The sequence below is a fragment of the Epinephelus fuscoguttatus genome, linkage group LG9 (assembly GCF_011397635.1).
Source record: "Epinephelus fuscoguttatus linkage group LG9, E.fuscoguttatus.final_Chr_v1".
In the NCBI taxonomy this organism is placed as follows: domain Eukaryota; kingdom Metazoa; phylum Chordata; class Actinopteri; order Perciformes; family Serranidae; genus Epinephelus; species Epinephelus fuscoguttatus.
In genome coordinates this window covers 14,271,314-14,284,417 of record NC_064760.1, presented here as the reverse complement: position 1 = coordinate 14,284,417, position 13,104 = coordinate 14,271,314, and the positions used below count along the sequence as shown (strand labels likewise).

At 40.9% G+C, this 13,104-nt stretch overlaps 1 long non-coding RNA gene across 2 annotated transcripts in view; it reads left to right on the top strand.

The window, feature by feature from the left end:
• The window catches only part of LOC125894146 (uncharacterized), a 218,792-nt gene that overhangs the window by 106,832 nt on the left and 98,856 nt on the right, over positions 1-13,104 (top strand). For both annotated transcript variants that reach the window (XR_007450043.1, XR_007450044.1), the window contains exon 3: positions 6,301-6,469. This is a non-coding gene — a long non-coding RNA (uncharacterized LOC125894146). The remainder of the gene's footprint in view (positions 1-6,300; positions 6,470-13,104) is intronic.

Here is a 13,104-nt window from a genome sequence, read left to right as displayed (position 1 = left end):
TTATCAAGGCAAACAAGAGGGGATAAAAAGTAAAAATCTAAAAATACAGAGGGAATTATAAATAACAGCCCAGTTACAATGTAGTCTGTTTCAAATGAAGATGGTATCCTCTGCAGTTGTGATAAGTAAAAGCCACTATTTTTTTTTAAATTTTATTACTTTATGTCCATCTCCATAATGAAAAAGTGTTTGCTAGCTTGACACTAATCACCAGGTTGATAAGACGTGGCGCTAGTTGTCGTCTGCTATGATACACTACAGGAGATGAAATGGTGGATTATCGCGTACACACTCGTTGTTGTCCATGATCCGTGCTGTTTTTCTGAGGTTAGACATGTTGCCTTGGCCAGCTTTAAACATTTCAGATATTGCAGTGAGTGATGTCATATGCAGTGAGTTTTGTGACAGCTTTTGGCTCGCCATTGACCTCCATGTCCAGAGTGCGTGCATATCAGACACGTTTTTTGCTCTCACATCTCAACATGTACGCTAGTCTCGCCACCAGACAATCAGAGATCTCCGCCTTCTGATAGTCTGGGGACACTCCTTTCTAAAGTATGTTTAACACACCAGCGAAAACGGCCGGCAACAAAGCAACGCCTCTTGCATTTTTGAAAAGGACACGCCTTCTTGGAAATGTGCGCTCCCCCTTTTCTCGTCCGCAAGGAAACAAACACACAGAGAGCTTGAAAATGGATGCCGAGAGATTAAACTCCGTTTTATCAAACGTTCTCATCCATGAAGAAAATATTTTTTCCAGCGGATGTCTTAGTTACAACATGATTGAGCTAACTGGAGTAGTTTCATGTCATATCTGACAACGGGAGGCTTTTATCAGATGACGTCCTGATGTTAGCTTTGCTGCTGCTGTTAGCTGTCCCTGTCAGCTGCAGCGACTGATGCTTTCTAGACATCGTGATTTCCCAAAACTGAATAAATACCACACATAGCAAGCATGTTTGTTCAGTCATTGTGTTTATAGACTTTACAAACATTGGATTAGTCTAAACGGTGATACAGTGATGTGAAAAATGTGATTTATATATATATATATATATATATATATATATATATATAGGGAGTTTTTTTAAACTCTGAAATTGTATCCGTCCATCTAAACACAAAATCAGGGAGAAAGTCATCAGTCTTTAGTTAAGCAAAGCGTCTAAAGACTGACTTGTGAGTCTACATGTACACTCTCTCAGTTTAAAGTGGAACTATGCCCATTTTCAAAATTAGTACGTTATTCTGTTGTGCTAACATGTCCAAAAACATTAGGAAATGTCAACAACTCTTACCCAAACCTGAAAAAATGGAGTGAAAATCTCAAATTTGTGATGTCATAGGATATGAAGTCTTGGGCTGCTCCACAGGCAATGAATGTTGAAAGGTTTTATACATGACACTGAGAGGAATGTTCTGAGTATATGGGGACGTTGTCTGTTTCAGAACTGAGAACACTACAATAAAATAAAGCTCATTTGTGTATAGAAAAGAAAAGAAAAGAAACTTTATGTGTTCACAAAATCAGGCTTCCATTCAGTATCTTTGAAGCAGCTCCAGACTTTATACTTGATGACATCACACTTCCCTGGTGTCTGGCTTCGAGAGAGAGCAGCATGTTCACATGTACTGATTGAACTTTCCTTGGCCATGGAAGTAACATACTGGAATTCTTAATTAAGGTGATGTTCCACTTCAATGCAGCTGTCTGCACCGGCTCCGTGCACACTCCTGTCTGAACTGCGTCTCATCGCTTCAAGTCTCTTTTCCCCCCCCCAACAATATATGCGTAAACAGCAGGTTGATGCCTAATAAAAAGAAACTGAATAAACATATTTACCTGCATTTTGCAACCTAGGCTGAGCAGAGTGTGCTCTCTTTAGACATACTACGTGAGCAGCACAGTTAGCTCCCTTTGTCCAGCAGCTGGGCAGCGAGACAGGGGAATTTCTCGGGTATTGAGGAGCTGTGGTGTTTATTCATGAGCCAACTGTAACCTTCACTGTACATTTACTGCCACGAGACAACTTCACTGCTAACCTGTCTGCCCTGAGCGCAGCCACTGTCTCTCTTGCTCAACCACACACACACTACGTACTGTGTTCTCAGTATTTAACAGTAAGTATTTAACATGAATATGTACTTGTTAGTACTTATGTAATTCAGTCTGTGTCATTGAAAGTGCAGAGTTTGCCACACAACACTATGTATAAGTTAGTGAAGTTACAGTTTGACCTGCGTATTGACATTGCATGTTGTTTATTTGTTGCTTTGAGATATGCATCTATTTCTACTAATCGCCTTATTTTATACCTGCCTGTGCATAATGTCTTTAGTTTCTGTTTATCTTCCCGTACATTTGCTTTTGGCACTTTCTGTAAAATCAATGAGTCAAACTCTGTTTATGCCTTAACAGACTTGTCCAATAAAGTTGATTCTGATTCTTATTGCTCCAAAGTCGGCATGATTAAGTGACCTTTGGACTCGCTGGAGCCTCATATATTTGGAGCAGTGGTGGAGGATTGGTCACATCAACCCACACCTATGTTATTAGATCGGGAGGCAGAGAAAGTGGGTGACTCATACCCAAACACCAAGCTCATGAACATAGTGTTGCTCCACTGGCTAGTAACAAAGCTAACGAGGTCAATTGAAGTTTTATATAATGTGAGAGGTGGTTATCTGACGGCTCCAGATAACCTTTAACTGGATAAATGTATGTGTAAGCTGAGGGCAGGATGGGCCATTGGAAATATGTTAACATTTAACAGGAAAGAGATTTTATATAAATACTCAGAATGGGGAACTTTTGTCTCCAAATGTCTTAAAGTCAAATGGCAGAGGAAAAAAATCTGTCTTACTGTAAACTGATCTCATCATGTCCCCATCGCTGCCTGTCATAATTAAGACTCAGTCAAACATATTGAGGCTATCATAACTGATGGACCATACAGGAGCACACATTCAGTTCCTACCAGTAATATATGCAAGCAGATGCATCCTGTCATCCAACTGTGGCACATAATAACAAGACAAACTAAATTAAAGCTGTTTAAATTGCCACTTTTATAAACCTGCTGTAAACCTGAAGCATTAATCAGCCAACTCTTCTTGCAGTGGAATACTGCAGTACCGGTGTGCCAAGAAAGTTAGAATAGAGAGAATAAAGTGACACTATAGCAGAAACTTTGGCTCACAGTCCTCGTTACAGCTGACAGCCATGACGTCTACACTGCTGTTCATGAGCAACTTAAAGTTGAGGGCGTTGTCCTTGGCAAGTAAAGGCGATGCTGATTGTGATTCAGCAGTCGCAAACACCCAAATCCCTTTAGAGCACCGGCAAGTGGATTCACTGTCAAGGTCCGGCGGTGACAACAAGACTAATTACTCCATAATGGGAATCATCCCTCTCTTTCAACCCGAGACAGGAGTCCTGGATCGCCGAGAACTGGCTGGGTGATTACAATGTGGCCTCATAAGGATCGGCCATACATACAGATTAACTGGGGTCCAATCCATCAAAACAGAGAGCCGGTTGTTACCGCGGCGAGTTAGCATGCAGTTCCATCAAAATGCCCCCTTGGACGATTTTGTCTGGTGTGACTTGTGTTTCTTGTGAGCCTGTGAAACAGGCGCTTACATATGGTAATGCATATTCAACAGGCTTTAAATCGTCTGCAGCCTCAAAGTGAGGTGAGAAAGTTTGGGGGAACTTTGATGTGTTCATTTACATGTACAGTTGGTTTGTCTGCATCTCTTGTCACATCCAAAGAAACTTTGTGTTCAGCCACATTATACATGACTTCTTAAAAAGTCTTAAAGGTCCAGTGTGTAGGGTTCAGGGGGATATGTTGGCAGATATACTGAAAAATGGTGTATCATTGTGTTGTCGTTACCTAGAAAGAGCTGTTTATATCTACATAGGGAGAGGATACTCATCTATGGAGACTGCCTTGTTGCACTGCCATGTTTCTACAGTAGTAGGGCTGGGTATCGCCACTGATTTTCTGAATCAATTTTGATTCACAAGGCGCAGATTCAATTTGATTTCCAATATCGATTTAATTGGGGATATTTCTATTACAATACTAATTTTTGCTAGTATGTGAAAGAGATTCTCAGAGGACTAATACTGTACATTTTACAAGGAGTTATTTAAACAAAAAGAATAAATTCAGAACAGAAGGTTTTATTGCACTGACATTAACAAGCATAGTTGTCCTCAGCTCAAGTTATCTTCACCTCTGTCTCCACAGCGGCATCTTTACTCTGTGTTTGTGTGTCTATGTGTATGCATAAAAGTGGCGCAGCAGCCCTGACCATAGACAGCAGGAGGAGACGCTGCAGCATGATAATAAATTACGCCAAAGCGTAAAAAAGTAACAGTTACCGATAAAAGAGCCGAACGTCTGAGCCTCTCAAGACTATGGTCGTCAATAATTTAGCACCACAGCCCGTTTCCTACCGGCAAGATTAATGGGGTTAAAGATTCACACAACTGTGGGAGGAAGTGTATATAAAAAGATCTATCTTGGTTTTTATGAATCGATATCGGTTCATTCAAATGAAGATCGATTTGAATTGGATGAATCAATAATTTGAACCCAGTCCTATACAGTAGCCAAGAACGGACAAACTTAACACTGGCTCAAGCTAGGAACATTCCTGTTTTCATGTTGGACATCATAGTTAGCAGCCCCTCCGCAGCAAGAGAGTTAGAAAAACACAGATTATTTTTAACATGAAACTGCTTTATTCAGAGTTTTTATCAGTTTTAATCACCTGCTCCGTTTTGTTTTCAGAAAAAGAGATATTAGAGATGTAGAGATGATAATTCAGCTCTAAGTAAAAAAAAAAAAAAAAAAAAAAAAAAACCTTCCTAAAAACCTAAAAAACCTTCTGAAAGACAGGTGCTAGGCTAACTGCCCATCTCCAACATGCCAAACAGCAATATAAAAACACTGATTTGAAACGTTAAAGTGATTTACTCTGCTTTACTAACACTGAAATAACCGGGAGAAGTTTCAGCTGGTTGCAATCGGCAATTCTCACTGCTTGATGTTACCACACTCTAAAATATGTTGGTTTGTGTTTTTTTTGTTTAGTTCAGTTTTGTTTGTTTTTTGAATTGGTCTTCAATTTATTTGCGAGTGGCATTAAAAAAGTCTTTGAAACTCGTTAGCGTAACTTCCCTTAAGCTTTAGGAACCCCATTTGTAGTTTTTATGCTTTATGTCATGTGGCTGTCATTCAGAATGCACAGAAGACATCATCAATGTAGCTACTTAACTGTCTTTGAGGCAACTTTTGAGTGAGCAACATGAGTGTGTCAAAACATATCTAACTCTTTGAAGTATGATCAAGTTAAGTAGACTGAAGCATTTATGCAAACATCTGTCAGCTGGATAATGTGCAGGTGTTCCGACTTCATTAAGACCTGCAGATCAATAAAAAACAAGTGCGTTCTTGTGGAAATTGGATTTTCATTCTGTATAATCAATGAATCCCAGCCCGCATTTCCCAAGATAACAGAAACAACACCAAACAATACCACATCTGAATAAATTTACCTTTTTAAGATCCTTTGAATTCCAGCAAAAAGAGCTGTCAGAATTTTATTAAACAACTTCATATTTATTCAACAAAGAGGGGCCTGGCTTCTCATTTTTCCTGCGCTGGCCTCACAGCCAACACTTAAATCTTTCTCAAAGAAATCAATTTCTTCCTTCAATAGATTTCTCCTCCAGAGTTGTTCTCGTCACATTTTTAAAGCTGTTTATGCATTGCTCGGTGTCGGCTGACAGCCGGCATGAAGTGCAGACTGACATTTGAGAGTGGATAGACAGCCTCCGTCCACGGTCACGAGCACGAGAGACAAATGTGACGAGCAGTGAGGCAGAGAACGAAGCCGGCCCCGTGATTGATACAGGTGCCACCACGAGAGGTCAGAGCCATGCCTCAAAAAACGGGGCCATCGATTCTCCTGCCCTTTAAACAAACAAAGGGACATCTCTGTGCTGAGACTCCGTTGTGCTGTTACAGGCTCTGACTTCTGCCAGCCCCTCCGAAATAACTCCTCACATCAACATACAACTGAATGCTCAGCTTTGATCAAACGTGGCTGAATTGCGATTGCTTTTCTTTTTATATATGTCAGTATTTCTGCATTGTCACTGCAGTGCGCTGTGTGCAGGGCTGAAACCCAATTTAGCCTTACTTTGGGAGAAAAACGCTCCTCTATTTTTAGTTTTAATGCCTTTCCTTTATCTCCATTTGCCTTGTGTCTTATTCCTTATAGAACGCTGTTGAGAGTTGCTGGGGCATCGCCGAACTCTATTCCCCTCCTGCTAAGGCAGCTGTTTAGAGGCTCTCATCAATAAGGGAGGACTGTAAGGAAACCAGCATGAAGAGCACGGCGGCCTCCCTCCCCTCCCGATCCCACAATAACACCCATCAGCCAATCTGAGGTAAGAAAAACCACAGTAAACACAAGAGTAAGGAAATGTCCCCCCCAGTCTCTTGGTGGGCTAATAAAGTGAAATGAGGCCTATCATTTATCACATGTGTGTGCCACTGGTGCGATTCAAAGGAAAACGTGGAGGAGGGCCGGACAAATGTTTTGAGGTGATTATCTCTATAAACGCAGAAAGAAATTGGGTCTGCGTGGAGCAGTTGGTGGGCGGCAGTAAAGGTCAGGCGTTAAGAGCGAGTGCGAGAGGTCTTTGCCACTTCAAACATCCGGCTTCACGATACGCACATGGTTCTGTTTTACGTCCACGTCTCCCTGCGGTTCAGCAGGCAATATGTTGGAGCCAGATAGCCTCGAATATAAAGACCGCAGTCATTTTTCTTCCATCTGCTGACCACTCCAAACAATCTCATATCAGAAATATGCCTTTGTTGTTTCCATATAAAAGTGGTTTTAAAGGAATGGGGTTTGTTAATCACCAAAGCTACAATTCAAAATCTGTTGTTTTAATTATTGCTTTTCCCCAGTTTGTTGGGGTTTAAATTAGATTGTAAAAACAAGCTGTGGCCTCTCTCCTGCTCAGCTGCATATTTGGACTTCATGTCTTTCTTCCTGTGAATTATTAATACAACAGGACGGACATGAAATGGTAAGATTTACACTTGAAATGTCAGACACAACATGGTGTTTTTGTTTTTATTTGCTTACCAAAGATGTTCACTTCTTTCATTTTATCAAACTATTCTTGGTTTCTTCCTTCTTACTTACGGGGAGAGAAATGATTTTAATCTCAATAAATGTTTTACTTCTGGTTAAATAAATGTTGAAGATGAAATTATAGATTATTATGAGTAGAATTATTTAGTTGACTAATTTAATTTAATCTCCACAGTCCATATTCTGGTGTATTTTTTGCCCAATTTTCTTTTTTTGTTTTTGTTACTGTTTCCAGTGAAATTTAGATTATGGCGAAAATTTCCGTAGATATTCTTCTCATCTTCTTCATCTTTTATTTATTTTTATTCATTTAAAGGAACTTTGTTGACAGAATATGTTTACTTTGTTGGTGTTACTCACCAAAATGCCTTTTGTTTTGCACTCTACGACTCCACAGGGTACAACAGCTTTAAGTCCTGTTTTGGAAAAGATTGTTGTTAAAATGTCTTATGTCTCATCTCAGTACATACATACCATTTTCACATGTCGTTAAAAAGCACATTTGTGGAAGCTTTTTGTTTTTGTCAAAAATGAACTATTTTCTTGTTTTTCTATCCTCAGTCAGCCTCTAATACTGACAGAAAACACTGACAGAAATCCAATCTATAAACATTCCCTCCATACCAAATATTAATGTGCACTAATGATTTGAACAGAAAGCGTTTGATGGCATTTAATGAAACAGACTGCAGCATTTCATCCTGATTATCCAGCTGGCTGTGGTGTTTCCACTCTGGGCAGTAAACAGTAATACCCTGTGATTAATTCTTACAGGACTGGATCGGTTGCAATTGACTAAAGAAATCTAATAAGACCTTTGAGGAGATGAGCGTGGATTACTTACATTAATTGAAATAATTGTGCAGTCCATGATTCAGTGTGTCCCTCGTACACAGTATGACAATGCACATACAGCAAGGAATTTAATAGGGTTTGATGACATAGCATAGTCACTATCATATGTGTGAATTCTGGGATTTAATGGAAGGAACATCCATGTTTTCTTCCCCACATAAACTCCTTTAAGTGGATTAGCATGGGAGATTATTGACGTTTCATTGCACGTTTCCTGTCTTTGTTACGTAATGAATTCTTAAATTTGTATGTACTCACTCTTGTCACACATCTCTGAAGCAAAACAACTGAGCAAGCAAGCCGCGCAGGAAGTAACTGAGCTGTGCTTCTGAGCGTGTTGTAGAAAATCTAGGCGAGCTCTCAGCGGGGAGTTCGCCGGAGTGATGTAAGACACGAGTGTATACAGTGAGTGGAAAGGTCATCAAGTGAGAGACCCAGAAATCGTTCTGACATTCAAACACTCGGGCACATGTTTCTAATCAGCTCGGGTTCAAATAATATTATGGTTGAAGAATTCACCGTCGCAGTCATTAGCCGTTATCAAAGACTAACTTTAGTGTGGGGGAGACTCAGGGGGCTTATGGGGTTTAAAACCACCGGGAGCTCGAGGCATGAAGAATAATTACGTACATTCACGGTGAGTGGTTCAGGCAGGTGGAATGCTTTCCGCTTTTCTGCTCAAACCTGTATTTTCTTCAGGCTGATCAAATATTTCAGTTAAAGCGTCACCCCACAAGAGAGGGAAAAAAAGATTTTGCAGCATGTTTCCCCCTCTCACCTCTCACACACACATCTAGAGCTCCTCCAGCTGGATCAAAACTTTTATAAACACTTAAGGCAACAACAACTGCGAGTCCAAAACCTTAACAAGTTAGTTTATTTGTATCCCTTCCTGCCTACTGCGCGACAAGCAATTATTCCACTACATATATCTCACTGAAGACTGTTTGGATACCCATTCTGCACCGGGGGATGAGCTTGGCAGCAGTGTGTTGACAGTCATTTCCACAATGGACTCCCTCTTTTCAAATAACTCCAGCTAGTAATTTGGTCGTACATCTTTGGGAACAGCTCACCCAGCCATAAAAAAAAGAGCCTTAAATCCTGGATTCAGGATTCAGCGCTGAAGGAGATTTTTTTTTTATTTGTTAGTTTTTGCTTTTGTTTTATGCTTTTTTTATTATGAGATAGAGGAAATGAGGCTGTTTTTGAAAGGAACCTGTACTTCCTGTATGTGCCGGTCCCTGAGGTTAATTATTACAGTACAGACAGTAATTTGCTCTTTGTATTGGTGCTTATCTCCCCTCACAGCTGGTGTGTTTTGCCGAGTGGACGGCCATTAATCAAACCTTTCTCCTGCAGGAAGTTGGACTATCCATCACCTCTCTCCCTCTCTCTCTGCTCCCTCCGCTACCTCTCCTGTCCCACCAGGCACTAAACCTTTTCATTTTACATGCCCAGCTGCAACCTTGAATATCATTTCTGCATTTTCCTGCATGGATAGGTTGAGTGAATCATGTGCACAAATTGGAGCGTTTTACAGGAAGCGGGTGTGATTGGTCGAAGTGGGCTGTTTGTCGGTCACTATGGAAGAGCGAGTAAAGGAACACAATCATTTTCCGTCCGCTCGGCTGACACTGAAATACCTTTTCACAGGCTGCACTATTAATCATTGAGCTGTTAAACTTTGCTTCGCTCTGCATGTCACGCTCCTCAAAGGCTCAAGAGTTAAAACAGGACAGAAGCACAGTTGATATTATGTAGAGCGACATTATTATTGATTAACACTCTCGCAGGTATCATTTTCTATCAGTGTATTTTGAGTGAGGCTGAAGGGCAGTTTCAGTTGCAGCTGGGACTTCAGACGACTGTAGCTGTGTCTGAATTCTTGTATACTTTATTTCAAGGAGGGCTTGAAAACTCAGTTGGCCTTATAAATCCATAGTAGTGCATGGCTGATTTTTGATTATGCTGTTAGCTGTGTCACAATTGAATACTACCGACTAGTGGTACACAATATGTGCTTTTTTACAACCAAGTATTATAAGCCAAAAGATCATCAATTCCTAACCATAATCAAATTGTTTTTCAGCCTACACCTAACCACACGTCAACCACAGCATTCCACTACATATTAACTTCTCTAGTAACACATCAGTGGTTTGCACAGATTGCAACATTTTCTGTGGCGATGGTGCTTGGAATTGATGCATGTGCTGCAGGACACCAATAAATCTCATAGTTTAGGAAGTCACTGCCAATTAAACTTCACAAAGAGATGGTAAAAATGTCTTTATGAAGATTCAATACTTAACTTTGTTTTGAAATATCTTCCTGGAGTTGTCCCACCACCACTCTTTTGCAGTTTTTTCAGTTTCTTCTGAATGAGTAGATCCATTTTCTTTGAGTGTGCTGTTGATGGATGCTGTTGTCCCAAGATGCAGTGCACAAATATGCACACTAGGGCTGTCAAAATTGCTCAAAAATGACGTTTGAATATTCCTTTTAAAAATAACTCATAGGTTCGAACCATTTGAATATTTTTTTTTCTGCGTTATGTCCAGAAGAGGGCAAACTAATACAAAGAAACATACTTATATATGAAACATAACTACCTGTAGGTATTTTTATTTCAACATAAACATCTTTGAAAACATTTACATACCTACACATTAAAACACATAAAACAATTATCTATAACATTACGTTATAAATGACTGCAGACCTCTCGCTTGCCCCCCCTCTCTGACCCCTGACCACACCGCCCGCGGAAGCGCTGCGAATAGCCTCGAAGCACCGGACCGTGACTGACTCGCGCCCTGCAGCGATCGTTTCGGCGTCTAGTCTATTTTCTGCGCAAGCTGCGAGCGAATGTGTCAAGCTGGGTGACGCAGACAACAGCTGGGAGCAGGACCGCTTGTCGACCAGCGTGGAGAAATGCACGTCTGATGCCAACGCCCACTTGCAAAGAGGACAGCTGCGGTGGTGTTTTTTTTCTCTCTCCACGATCGAATATCAATTTTCACATTCGAAGGTCCATTTTTTTTCAAATTCGAATTTAAATTCGAATTTAGAATATTCGTTGACAGCCCTAATGCACACTTACTTTTTTGAGTTTACTATTTTAAAATCAGTTTTCTAGTGTAAGCACACTACATACTCAAAACCTGCGTAATATGGATAAAGTATTAAATAATTGGGAAATAATCTATTTTTGCAGTTTGATTGTTCATTTGCGTATGTTAGGGAATGGTATATTTGCCGCTTGCAAACACGTCTCTTCAGTTACCGTTAATCAAACTCAAAACCCTCTGCAGGTGTTTCACATTAAGAGCCTCCCAGGAACAAAAGGGTTGTGCCCTTTGAGCTACTGAAGAGGCTTTCAGTATGAAACACTGGTGCAGGAAATGGTGAGTTTCATTGACAGTAGCTCGAAAAATGACAAATGGAAAGCGACAGGAAATAATAAGTGAATGAAAGACATATTCCTGTTAGAGGAGAAACTGAAGGCAGCAAAGTGATGAGTATTACATGGCTGTGGTTTCATTAATGGAAAAAGTGCAGGTGGATTTTACATTATCTTAAATTCATGAAAAGAGATGAGAACATGGACGTGATCACATCCTTACTGGTTATATTTTGATGCTTGGGAAGAAGCCCTCTTTTTTGTTGTATATTTTACACTGGGGATCCGCAGTTAGGTTTAGGCACTACTTGGTAAGAGTTAAGAGAAGATCATGGTTCACGTCACGACTCATGTGGCAAAGTAACTCACTGACTTTGCTTGTGTCACACGGGACACAATACCTGCCTCCTGGGTCAAAGTCCTGTGCTTTTTGGACACATACATCTCCCCTTTCACCCGCCCTCTGCGGACTCTCTCACTCTTTATACTACGTCCATTGCTCTGAACACATAGGCAAGTATGTGAACAGTTACGTCCATAACACAGCCAAACCTGTGGTTAAAAAGCACAGGTAAAGGGAGCTTTATGTGTTGATGCAGAATGCCACCGCCTAAGCAGCGTTTTTTTGATGCCCTGGGAGTGAGACCAGGCTTACATGGAGGAAGTTTCAGCACACTAGAACTGAAGTGAATGAGAAAATAGGAGATGCTTCTTACAAAATTCGATCATAAAATCTCCTTATAAAACCAGGAAATTAGAAATAAAGCCCTGTCTCTCATGTTCACTTCAACAAGGATATAGGCTTCAATTCATACATATAAAGGACTCTTTTGAAAATGAGTCTCTGGCCTTTTAACCAGCTACACACAAAGTCCTGTTTCCATCAACTTCATACAGAACGCCACTGGCCTGTCCTCACTATCAGCTCTGCTTTGTTCCTCTTTGCTCTGCCACTCTCCAGCAGATCTGTAAAACAGTGGGTGTTCTGCCATCTTGTCCCTCTAAAGACCCTTCCAAGTCTTTCGTCTGGGATGCAGCTCACAGGCAGACACTTGCGCGCACACATGCAGATGCACGCACACACATACACACAGCCAGAGAATCCTCATTAGGTTTATGAGCTGTAACCCCGCTGCATCATAAATAATCCAATCTCCTCAAAACAATGCAAACAGGAGCCTCCTAGGTGTAATGGTTCCTTGTTTCAGGGGGCTGCCAGATAAAGAAACCCTTGTTAAAAAAAAGATGCAAGAGAGAGAGAAAAAAAATCGAAGCACATTTTGTGGACATGGTATGGAGAGGATTTCAGTAACAGAGGTGGTAAACTGAGCGTGAGCCGTTCAGCTGCCTGACTCTGCTCTTGCCTCAAACCAAAATGCACTTATTCTATTTTTTGCGTGAGCAGAAGCATAAGGGCTCAAGCTGAGTAAAACAATGATTCAAGGTTGCGGGTGATAAATGAGCGCGTCTGCTCTGATAGCAGAAGGTCATGTGCATCGGCCCCCAGTGTGCGTCTGCCATCTAGCACGCAGCAAGGGTGCACCGTTGGCATGCCACGACACGACAACGCTTTTTTTCCCCCCCTCTTCCCTGCTTCAGCAATCGCCACGGGCCAATTTCATTGTTTTGTGCATAGAGCTGGAGGCACGCTTCGG